Genomic DNA, 12,638 nt, shown 5'->3' on the forward strand with positions numbered 1-12,638 from the left:
TACTTTTTTTTTTTTTTTTTTTTTTTTTTTTTTTATAGCACTATGGGACTCAACTGCTGAGGTCATTAGTCCCCTAGAACTTAGAACTAGTTAAACCTAACTAACCTAAGAACATCACAAACATCCATGCCCGAGGCAGGATTCGAACCTGCGACCGTAGCGGTCTTGCGGTTCCAGACTGCAGCGCCTTTAACCGCACGGCCACTTCGGCCGGCGTGCTGGTACTGCGAACGGCTGAAAGCAAGGGGAAACTACAGCCGTAATTTTTCCCGAGGGCATGCAGCTTTACTGTGTGGCTAAATGATGATGGCGTCCTCTTGGGTAAAATATTCCGGAGGTAAAATAGTCCCCCATTCGGATCTCCAGACGGAGACTACTCAGGAGGACGTCGTTATCAGGAGAAAGAAAACTGGCGTTCTACGGATCGGAGCGTGGAATGTCAGATCCCTTAATCGAGCAGATAGGTTAGAAAATTTAAAAAGGGAAATGGATAGATTAGTGAAGTTCGGTGGTAGGAGGAACAAGACTTTTGGTCAGGTGAATACAGGGTTATAAATACAAAATCAAATAGGGGTAATGCAGGAGTCGGTTTAATAATGAATAAAAAAATAGTGCGTTTAAGCTACTACCAGCAGCATAGTGAACGCATTATTGTGGCCAAGATAGACACGAAGCCCATGCCTACTACAGTAGTACAAGTTTATATGCCAACTAGCTCTGCAGATGATGAAGAAATTGATGAAATGTATGATGAGATAAAGGAAATTATTCAGGTAGTGAAGCAAGACGAAAATTTAATAGTCGTGGGTGACTGGAATCCGAGAGTAGGAAAAGGGAGAGAAGGAAACATAGCGGGTGAATATGGATTGGGGGAGAGAAATGAAAGAGGAAGCCGTCTGGTACAATTTTGCACAGATCATAACTTAATCATAGCTAACACTTGGTTCAAGAATCATGAAAGAAGGTTGTGTACCTGGAAGAACCCTGGAGATACTAGAAGGTATCAGATAGACTATATAATGGCAAGATAGAGATTTAGGAACCAGGTTTTAAATTGTAAGACATTTCCAGCGGCAGATGTGGACTCTGACCATAATTTATTGGTTATTCACTGTAGATTAAAACTGAAGAAACTGCAAAAAGGTGGGAATTTAACGAGATGGGACCTGGATAAACTGACTAAACCAGTGGTTGTACAGAGTTTCAGGGAGAGCATAAGGGAATAATTGACAGGAATGGGGGAAAGAAATACAGTAGAAGAAGAATGGGTAGCTCTGAGGGATGAAGTAGTGAAGGCAGCAGAGGATCAAGTAGGTCAAAAGACGAGGGCTAGTAGAAATCCTTGGGTAACAGAAGAAATATTGAATTTAATTGATGAAAGAATAAAATATAAAAACGCAGTAAATGAAGCAGGCAAAAAGGAATACAAACGTCTCAAAAATGAGATTGACAGGAAGTGCAAAATGGCTAAGCAGGCATGGCCAGAGGACAAATGTAAGGATGTAGAGGCTTATCTCACTAGGGGTAAGATAGATACTGCCTACAGGAAAATTAAAGAGACCTTTGGAGGAAAGGCGAGCCACTTGTATGAATATCAAGAGCTCAGATGGAAACCCAGTTCTAAGCAAAGAAGGGAAAGCAGAAAGGTTGAGGGAGTATATAGAGGGTCTATACAAGGGCGATGCACTTGAGGACAATATTATGGAAATGGAAGAGGGTGTAGATGAAGATGAAATGGAAGATACGATACTGCGTGAAGAGTTTGATAGAGCACTGAAAGACCTAACTCGAAACAAGCCCCCGGGAGTAGACAACATTCCATTGGAACTACTGACGGCCTTGGGAGATCCAGTCCTGACAAAACTCTACTATCTGGTGAGCAAGATGTATGAGACAGGTGAAATACCCTCAGACTTCAAGAAGAATATAATAATCCCAATCCCAAAGAAAGCAGGTGTTGACAGATGTGAAAATTACCGAACTATCAGTTTAATAAGTCACAGCTGCAAAATACTAACGCGAATTCTTAACAGACGAATGGAAAAACTGGTAGAAGCCGACCTCGGGGAAGATCACTTTGGATTCCGCAGAAATGTTGGAACACGTGAGGCAATACTGACTCTACGACTTATCTTAGAAAATAGGTCAAGGAAAGGCAAACCTACATTTCTAGCATATGTAGACTTAGAGAAAGCTTTTGACAATGTTGACTGGAATACTCTCTTTCAAATTCTAAAGGTGGCCGGGGTAAAATACAGGGAGCGAAAGGCTATTTACAATTTGTACAGAAACAAGATGGCAGTTATAAGAGTCGAGGGGAATGAAAGCGAAGCAGCGGTTGGGTAGGGAGTGAGACAGGGTTGTAGCCTGTCCCCGATGCTATTCAATCTGTATATTGAGCAAGCAGTAAAGGAAACAAAATAAAAATTCGGAGTAGGTATTCAAGTCCATGGAGGAGAAATAAAAACGTTGAGGTTCGCCGATCACAATGTAATTCTGTCAGAGATAGCAAAGGACTTGGAAGAGCAGTTGAACGGAATGGACAGTGTCTTGAAAGGAGGATATAAGATGAACATCAACAAAAGAAAAACGAGGATCATGGGATGTAGTCTAATTAAGTCGGGTGATGCTGAGGGAATTAGAGTAGGAAATGAGACACTTAAAGTAGTAAAGGAGTTTTGCTATTTGGGGAGCAAAATAACTGATGATGGTCGAAGTAGAGAGGATATAAAATGTAGACTGGCAATGGCAAGGAAAGCGTTTCTGAAGAAGAGAAATTTGTTAACATTGAGTATAGATTTAAGTGTCAGGAAGTCGTTTCTGAAAGTATTTGTGTGGAGTGTAGGCATGTATGGAAGTGAAACATGGACGATAAATAGTTTGGACTAGAAGAGAATAGAAGCTTTCGAAATGTGGTGCTACAGAAGAATGCTGAAGATTAGGTGGGTAGATAACATAACTAATGAGGAGGTATTGAATAGAATTGGGGAGAAGAGGAGTTTGTGGCACAACTTGACAAGAAGAAGGGACCAGTTGGTAGGACATGTTCTGAGGCATCAAGGGATCACAAATTTAGCGTTGGAGGGCAGCGTGGAGGGTAAAAATCGTAGAGGGAGACCAAGAGATGAATACACTAAGCTGATTCAGAAGAATGTAGGTTGCAGTAAGTACTAGAAGATGAAGAAGCTTGCACAGGATAGACTAGCATGGAGAGCTGCATCAAACCAGTCTCAAGACTGAAGACCACAACAACAACAAATGATCTGTCCGTTCGTTCATTGACGTCTCTGTTCACTGTAATAAGTTTTGTGTCTGTGTTTTGCGACCGCACCGCAAAACCGTGCGATTAGTAGACGAAAGGACGTGCCTCTCCAATGGGAACCGAAAACATTTGATCGCAAGGTCATAGGTAAACCCATTCCCCCACAGGAAAACACTTCTGATATATTCTATACGACACTGGTGACGGCATGTGCGTCACATGACAGGAATATGTTGTCGACTCACCTAACTTGTACACCTGGCGAATGGGTAAAAAGATTCTTCTACCTTGCCCGATTTTTCTTGTGGATGTGATAATCATTCCCAAAAAAGTGATGAAAACATAAGAGTTTGTCACATAAACTGCAACAAATGCGTGCAACAGTTTCAAAGTCGCACGGTTTTTCCTGTGCTCTGTCAAAACATATGTTCTTAACGTTTTCATACAACGTCCCCATACTACGGTGCAGTTACCTCGCATCGGACGGACGGACAGATAATAATTGTCTGAAAATAAAAAATTAAACTCTTCAATCGAGGGAAGACTTGAACCAAGGACCTGTCATTCCGCAGCTCCTCACCCTACCCATGGGACCACGGCGCTCCTGAACTCAGACAATCCTTGATGTTGCCTATGATGCGCATGGACTACTCGGTTTGTATATTTTGCTTATTTTTTTCATAGTTCCACACAACTTCTTCCTGTTTTCTCGATTGATCTGTGTTCAGTTTTTCAAGGCCTATCCACTGTGCCAACGTATAACTAAATCTGAGCGGGCTGCGATGGGGAGGTTCCCTTGTTAGAACTACTTAAACCTAACTAACCTAAGGACATCAGACACATCTATGTCCGAGGCAGGATTCGAACCTGCGCCGGAGCGGATGCGCCGTTCCAGACTGTAGCGTCTAGAACCGCTCGGCCACTCCGGCCGGCCCAGCTATTGTTACACAGCAAAATAGTACTGGAGCAACGCCCAAGCATCACGCGCCTCGCTGATGCGCAACAGTTGCGTAACGCGTATAAACACTTACGCACGCCGAAATACAAACAAGAAAGGAGCACACTGTCACAGACTGTGCGACAGAAAGTGTCAGGAACAGCTGACTCACCTCTGTGATATCACTGTAATGGAGTCGTATCGACGTTCTGTTAATGGGGCGGCGTGGAGTAACTACACCTAAAGACAAGTTTCCTCTAATTTACGTCTATGGTCACAAACGTTTTGTTAACAGATTTCCGGTTTCGGTCTTTAATGACCATTATCAGATCTGTTCCATAAAAACAAAGTCCTAATGTACCGCAGCCATAGTGGCATCGTCGAATGTTAAATGCGGAATGAGCACCAGCATCGTCAAATACATATAAATAACATCACTTATGTATTTGAAGATGTTGGTGCTCATTCCGCATTTAACATTTGACGATGCCAATATGGCTGCAGTACATTAGGACTTTGTTTTATGAAACAGATCTGATGATGGTCATTAAAGTCCGAAACCGATAATCTGTTAACAAATAGTTTGTGACCATAGAGGTAAATTAAAAGAAACTTATTACATATACGGGTCATCGTTATTTCGCGACGATGTCGCAGCTTGTGACCTAAAGACAATTCAAGAACACCTTGTAAAAGAACGCTCTGAACCTCTGCAACTGAACGTTAGTTGAGCAGAAAACGCTGACAGGGCCGAAAAACTCAACTACGTTTGGTCATCCATTCAGGGGATAACTCCCCCTTTCCTTCCAATCAGGGCCTAGAATCTGACCTTTCTGTCTGCTTCACTGATACCGACGGAAGGTCAGCTCCATTAGTTGCATGATGATCTGTTGATATACGACAAATAGTTGCCAGCTGCTGCCTATTTAGAGTCTACATCTATGAGCCCACAGCCATTTGGCTGTGGAGGGTGACGTAGATTGAGGGAACTTCAATTCTGTCAGTTGCCATTCCTGACGGATCTTCCGTGGTTGAGGAAGTTCACAGTCCGCCTGCCATTATTAAACCACTGCATAAGAAAAGGAGATACGTCTGATGTCAACAACTACCGCCCAATCTCTCTTCTGACTGCCTTATCCAAAATTCTTGAAAATGTAATGTATTGTAGAGTAGCTTCACACCTTTGTAAAAATAAAGTTTTAACAAAATGTCAGTTTGGTTTCCAGAAAGGTTTTTCAACGGAAAATGCTATATATACTTTCACTAATGAAATAGTAAATGCTCTGAGTAACCGGAAGTCACCCGTTGGGATTTTTTGTGATCTCTCAAAGGCTTTTGATTGTGTAAATCATGGAATACTTCTAGATTAGCTCAAGTACTGTGGTATGAATGGGACAGCGCTCAAATGGTTTAAATCGTACCTAACTGGAAGAGTGAAGAAAGTTGAAATGCGGCCACGAATTCCTTTCCTGTGCTAACCTCTTCATCTCAGAGTAGCACTTGCAACCTACGTCCTCAATTATTTACTTGACGTATTCCAATCTCTGTCTTCCTCTACAGTTTTTGCCCTCTACAGCTCCCTCTAGTACCATGAAAGTCATTCCCTAATGTCTTAGCAGATGTCCTATCATCCTGTCCCTTCTCCTTATCAGTGTTTTCCACATATTCCTTTCCTCTCCGATTCTGCGTAGAAACTCCTCATTCCTTACCTTATCAGTCCACAAAATTTTCAACATTCGTCTATAGCACCACATCTAAAATGCTTCGATTCTCTTCTGTTCCGGTTTTCCCACAGTCCATGTTTCACTACCATACAATGCTGTACTCCAGACGTACATCCTCAGAAATTTCTTCCTCAAATTAAGGCCGGTATTTGATATTAATAGACTTCTCTTGGCCAGAAGTGCCTTTTTTGCCATAGTGAGTCTGCTTTTGATGTCCTCCTTGCTCCGTCCGTCATTGGTTATTTTACTGCCTAGGTAGCATATTTCCTTAACTTCATTGACTTCGTGAACATCAATCCTGATGTTAAGTTTCTCGCTGTTCTCATTTCTACTACTTCTCATTACCTTCGTCTTTCTCCGATTTACTCTCAAACCATACTGTGTACTCATTAGACTGTTCATTCCGTTGAGCAGATCATTTAATTCTTCTTCACTTTCACTCAGGATAGCAATGTCATCAGCGAATCGTATCATTGATATCCTTTCACCTTGTATTTTAATTCCACTCCTGAACCTTTCTTTTATTTCCATCATTGCTTCCTCGATGTACAGATTGAAGAGTAGGGGCGAAAGGCTACAGCCTTGTCTTACACCCTTCTTAATACGAGCACTTCGTTCTTGATCGTCCACTCTTCTTATTCCCTCTTGGTTGTTGTACATATTGTATATGACCCGTCTCTCCCTATAGCCTTCCCCTACTTTTTTCAGAATGTCGAACAGCTTGCACCATTTTATATTGTCGAACGCTTTTTCCAGGTCGACAAATCCTATGAAAGTGTCTTGATTTTTCTTTAGCCTTGCTTCCATTATTAGCCGTAACGTCAGAATTGCCTCTCTCGTCCCTTTACTTTTCCTAAAGCCAAACTGATCGTCACCTAGCGCATTCTCAATTTTCTTTTCCATTCTTCTGTATATTATTCTTGTGAGCAGCTTCGATGCCTGAGCTGTTATGCTGATTGTGCGATAATTCTCGCACTTGTCAGCCCTTGCCGTCTTCGGAATTGTGTGGATGATGCTTTTCCGGAAGTCAGATGGTATGACGCCAGACTCATATATTCTACACACCAACGTGAATAGTCGTTTTGTTGCCACTTCCCCCAATGATTTTAGAAATTCTGATGGAATGTTATCTATCCCTTCTGCCTTATTTGAACGTAAGTCCTCCAAAGCTCTTTTAAATTCCGATTCTAATACTGGATCCCCTATCTCTTCTAAATCGACTCCTGTTTCTTCTTCTATCACATCAGACAAATCTTCACCCTCATAGAGGCTTTCAATGTATTCTTTCCACCTGTCTGCTCTTTCCTCTGCATTTAACAGTGGAATTCCCGTTGCACTCTTAATGTTACCACCGTTGCTTTTAATGTCACCAAAGGTTGTTTTGACTTTCCTGTATGCTAAGTCTGTCTTTCCGACAATCATATCTTTTTCGATATCTTCACATTTTTCCTGCAGCCATTTCGTCTTAGCTTCCCTGCACTTCCTATTTATTTCATTCCTCAGCGACTTGTATTTCTGTATTCCTGCTTTTCCGGGAACATGTTTGTACTTCCTCCTTTCATCAGTCAACTGAAGTATTTCATCTGTTACCCATGGTTTCTTCGCAGCTACCTTCTTTGTACCTATGTTTTCCTTCCCAACTGCTGTGATGGCCCTTTTTAGAGACGTCCATTCCTCTTCAACTGTACTGCCTACTGCGCTGTTCCTTATTGCTGTATCTATAGCGTTAGAGAACTTCAAACGTATCTCGTCATTCCTTAGTACTTCCGTATCCCGCTTCTTTGCGTATTGATTCTTCCTGACTATTGTCTTGAACTTCAGCATACTCCTCATCACTACTATATTGTGATCTGAGTCTATATCTGCTCCTGGGTACGCCTTTCAATCCAGTATCTGATTTCGGAATCTCTGTCTGACCATGATGTAATCTAATTGAAATCTTTCCGTATCTCCCGGCCTTTTCCAAGTATACCTCCTTTTCTTGTGATTATTGAACAGGGTATTCGCTATTACTAGCTGAAACTTGTTACAGAACTCAATTAGTCTTTCTCCTCTTTCATTTCTTGTCCCAAGCTCATATTCTCCTGTAACCTTTTCTTCTACTCCTTCCCCTACAACTGCATTCCAATCGCCCATGACTATTAGATTTTCGTCCCCCTTTACATACTGCATTACCCTTTCAATATCCTCATACACTTTCTCTATCTGTTCATCTTCAGCTTGAGACGTCGGCATGTATACCTGAACTATCGTTGTCGGTGTTGGTCTGCTGTCGATTCTGATTAGAACAACCCGGTCACTGAACTGTTCACAGTAACACATCCTCTGCCCTACCTTCCCATTCATAACGAATCCTACACCTGTTATACCATTTTCTGCTGCTGTTGATATTATCCGATACTCATCTGACCAGAAATCCTTGTCTTCCTTCCACTTCACTTCACTGACCCCTACTATATCTAGATTCTGCTGTTCTTAATATATATTAATGACTTGCCATTCTATATTCACGAAGATGCAAAGCTGGTACTTTTTGCCTATCACACCCAACAGACAAGAATTAACTGGTGAAATTGTAAACGATGTTTTTCAGAAAATCATTAAGTGGTTCTCTGCAAATGGGTTCTCATTAAATTTTGACAAAACACAGGATATACAATTCCACACAGTAAGTGGAAAGACACCATTAATATAGACTTCGATCAGAAATCGGTAGCTAAGGTAGAATATTCAAAATTTTTAGGTGTATGCACTGATGAGGGCTTGAACTGGAAAAAACACACTGAGGCTCTGCTGAAACGTTTTTCAGCTACTTATGCTATTAGGGTCTTTACAAATTTTGGCGATATACATCTGAGTAAATTAGCTTACCACGCCTATTTTCACTCTCTGCTTTCGTATGGCATCATACTCTGGGGTAACTCATCACTGAGTAATGGAGTGTTCATTGCACAAAAGAGTGTAATCCGAATAATTGCTGGAGCTCATCCAAGATCATCCTGCAGACACTTATTTAAGGAGCTAGAGATCTTCACTGTAGCCTCACAATATATATATATATATATATATATATATATATATATATATATATATTCACTTATGAAATCTATTATTAACAATCCGAACGAATTCAAAAGTAATAGCAGTGTACATGGCTACAACAGTAGGAGAAAGGATGATCTTCACTACTCAAGGTTAAATCTAACTTTGGCTCAGAAGGGGGTAAATTATGCTGCCACAAAAGTCTCTGTCCACTTACCTAATAGCATCAATAGCCTGACAGATAGCCATATAGCATTTAAAAGGAAATTAAAAGAGTTTCTTAATGGAAACTCCTTCTACACATTAGATGAATATTTGGATATAGTAAGTGGGCAATTTCCCCAACGCCCACAAAAAATTAAGTGTCATTTAATATTTTGTGTAATTTAATATCTTGTATAGACACCTTTTATTAACCTGACACGTTCCACATCATTACGAAGTGTCGTATTCATCATCTATGGAACAAGTACTAATCTAATTTAAACCTGCAAGCTGTTCAACTTGGGAGCAGGACACCTGGTACCACGACTCCTTGTCAGAATGTGTACTGCCTTACCGGCTATACGCAGAGTCTTCCCCTTGGGCTGTGCTCCTTGCAACTGTTGGGGCATCCACCTTCTTGTCGTCATGACGACCGTTTCCTGGGTAGGCAGATTTCCGGGGGGAAGCCTAAGTGAAACTATATTTGACGAAAGCGCTGAGGCTCAGCGGATTTGCAGTCACGCCTGGTTTTGGGAAGATGCCAGCCTCCGTTTCGCCCTGCACGAATCTGCAGTACCAGGGTCTAACCCCGCAGATTCCACAACAGGCGCTGATGCACGACTCAGTACATTCTTGTGAAATGGATGCAGCATGGCTGAAACCAGGCCGCACTGAGGAGGAGACTGAATCAGCAATTAACTGATGTTAATTCAGTGCTGTCTCATAGGTACCTTGGGCATGAGACAGATCCTCACCACCACCTCTGTACTTGACTGTCCTGAACCACCATCAGGGACACATCCATTGAACCCCCACAATATTTCATTTGCGGATGGAACGCAGACAGGACTGTCAGTACTCTTGTGTACAAGTCTGAATTTCTTTAGTATTGTGGTCATTACGAAGGATGTACTTTGGAGGGCATAGTAGATTTCCTAACACACCTCTGGAATGTGGGATCTGGACTTTTCGTGAGTAATTCTCCCTGGAATGTACTGTGCCTCAATTGTAACTTGTCCCATTGTAGTTTCCGTGATGCTCCCATGCAGACGAAGGTGTTACAGCTGTGCAAAATGGTAGTTAGCAAAATGGTCACTCAAGTGGTGCGTGCTGGAAGCTGGCAAGTGCACAGTCAAGAATGCTTACGCAGCAACAGCAATCTTTATCATTCGATGGCCCATATGGGAGGTGGCTGGCTGTAGCCAAGGAGCTGACCGTAGCTAGTGGACTGTGATTGGCTATGCTGAAACAGCGGAATGCTGTGGCAGAGTAATGGCAGCTGCCAAAATGGTGCCCTTACTGATGGACATCTGGTGCCGGCTCTGCGACACAGCTCTAGGCGGCTAAAAGGAACATACAGATGCCCTGAGTTCGACCCATGACTCTTAGACACTGGCTAATGCATCAGGAGATGGCACTTTTTCTGTGTCTGTTTATTTCCAATTGGTCATACAACATATTTTATATTGCAGCATGCATATCCCGATACTTGATATACTCGATTATTTAACGCTGCGTCATAACAGCAGACAGTATTCCCTTATACCAGTTTTCCATAGCTAATTACTTCTTCTGTTCGTTTCCTTGCATTGTAGTGAGGGGAACCTGTTATTTTCTGCAGATTTGGAAGCTTTTCGTAGCTGGCTCCTTTCTTATGAGGACAAGAGAGTCATAAAATGGTTCAATGGTGAAAGCAGCCTTCCCGAGAGGGTAGATGAGAAAGAATGCCCTGTGCTCCATTTTTGCAAAGCAAGCGCCTAAGGGTGGTCTGTCGGCCATAAAATTGCTTTTTGTGAGACGCTAGGAGAAATGATTTTAGGAAAAATAAAATCTGAAAGGTAGATGTAGGCGTGAGGGGGATCGTGGGATCAGTTCTCTGCAGCCACTCTAGGAAAGAATATTCGTTTTAAATCTTAGTAACGGAACCTCTGATTGGCTTCCAATAATTATTTATATAGACGATGCATTTTCACATGTTTCTGTGTATAAGCCTTTTGGGTGGTCAGGGTTAGTTGTTTTCCTGTCAGCACCAGACCATCACTGGTTAATAATGACGAAAACTGTGAGAGAGGGAGTTTGTTAAACTTATTTGTAAAATTATCATCAGTTCAGGATCACAAGATTTGCTACAGTTGGCTAGTTAGATTCCTAAGCTGGAAGAAACAGCCAAGCTTTGGAGAGTCAATTCAGAGGACACACTAAAGGCAGCGTGTCGGCGAATGGATACTAGCTGCTGGGGTTCACCGAATAGGGAGGTGTTGTATATTAGAACTGAGCACAGAGGGCGAGCTGGACTCAGAACCTCCAGCCGTTACTGCTGACGTCTTCCAGATTCAAGCTATGTAAGAGTGGTATTAATGAACTGGCGAGATACGAGATTATTTATCTTTCGTCAGGATTTAATTGCACAGTTTTAATGCTTGCGGCCAACAAGTTGCCTCCATGGCGCATTTTGGCGGCTCAACTAGTGTTCATACTTATTTTTCTGGGTTCTTTCTTTAAACCGCTAATTATTTTCTCAATTTTTGGCCATGTTTACAATATAGTTTCATATTTTGCTTTCACATGTTCACTGACTTGTGACTATGCTATATTTCACAATTAAAATCCTTCTTTTGTCCAATTATTAATTGTTTGCGTAAGTAATTCTGTGGGTAATTCATTTGCTCGATGTTTCATGGTAATAAACAAAATTCTTATAGTGACCGCTAGTTTTTTTGAAGTTATATGACCCCCTCCATTCCATTCATTTCCATGTGTGGTGTGGTACCTGTACTTTCATGACACCCCCAGTAGTATGCTTCAATAAGCCGATTCCATTGTGCGATATTCCGTTTCTTAAATTTGTATGATCTTATAGGGAGATTCCCTTTCCTATAGGAACAAAGAATGTACTTACAGCATCTTACGAATATGCTAAACAGCTGAATCAGCACCACACACATCCCCTGAGTGACCCCCTCTTGGTGGGTCATGTTTGAAGCCCAGAGAAAACAGGGCTAATTGATAGTTTATAGGCCAGCATCTTCACATAGTTGATGACGCTGCTCGATGATACTGTATCAACCTGGCCACACACTGGACTGTGGCTGGCGTGTATACTGCACTAGCCGTATGTTAAACGCCGGTAGAATCGTGTTACAAGTCAGCAGGCCGCTTCTACAGGGTGAATCACCTAAAACGTGCAACATGGATGTTGCAAAAATGGAGAGTTACTGATGTGCGGTTCTCACACAAGTCAGGGGTTCGTATTCTTAGCCAATCGATAGAATGTAATAATACTTATTAACCATATTTTCTGAGCGATCATACACTTATTTTTAAACAGGGCCTATTGATATTAACAGACTAAAAGCAAGAAATATTAGAATGTCATTGATATTTATTGCAGGATTCTAGTGCGAGTTGTTTACGAGGTACCGTATTTTGAAAAGTTTCCACACTGAAACTTGTTTGGGCCGTCCAACCT

This window comes from Schistocerca serialis, chromosome 5, assembly GCF_023864345.2.
Source record: "Schistocerca serialis cubense isolate TAMUIC-IGC-003099 chromosome 5, iqSchSeri2.2, whole genome shotgun sequence".
Classification (NCBI taxonomy): domain Eukaryota; kingdom Metazoa; phylum Arthropoda; class Insecta; order Orthoptera; family Acrididae; genus Schistocerca; species Schistocerca serialis.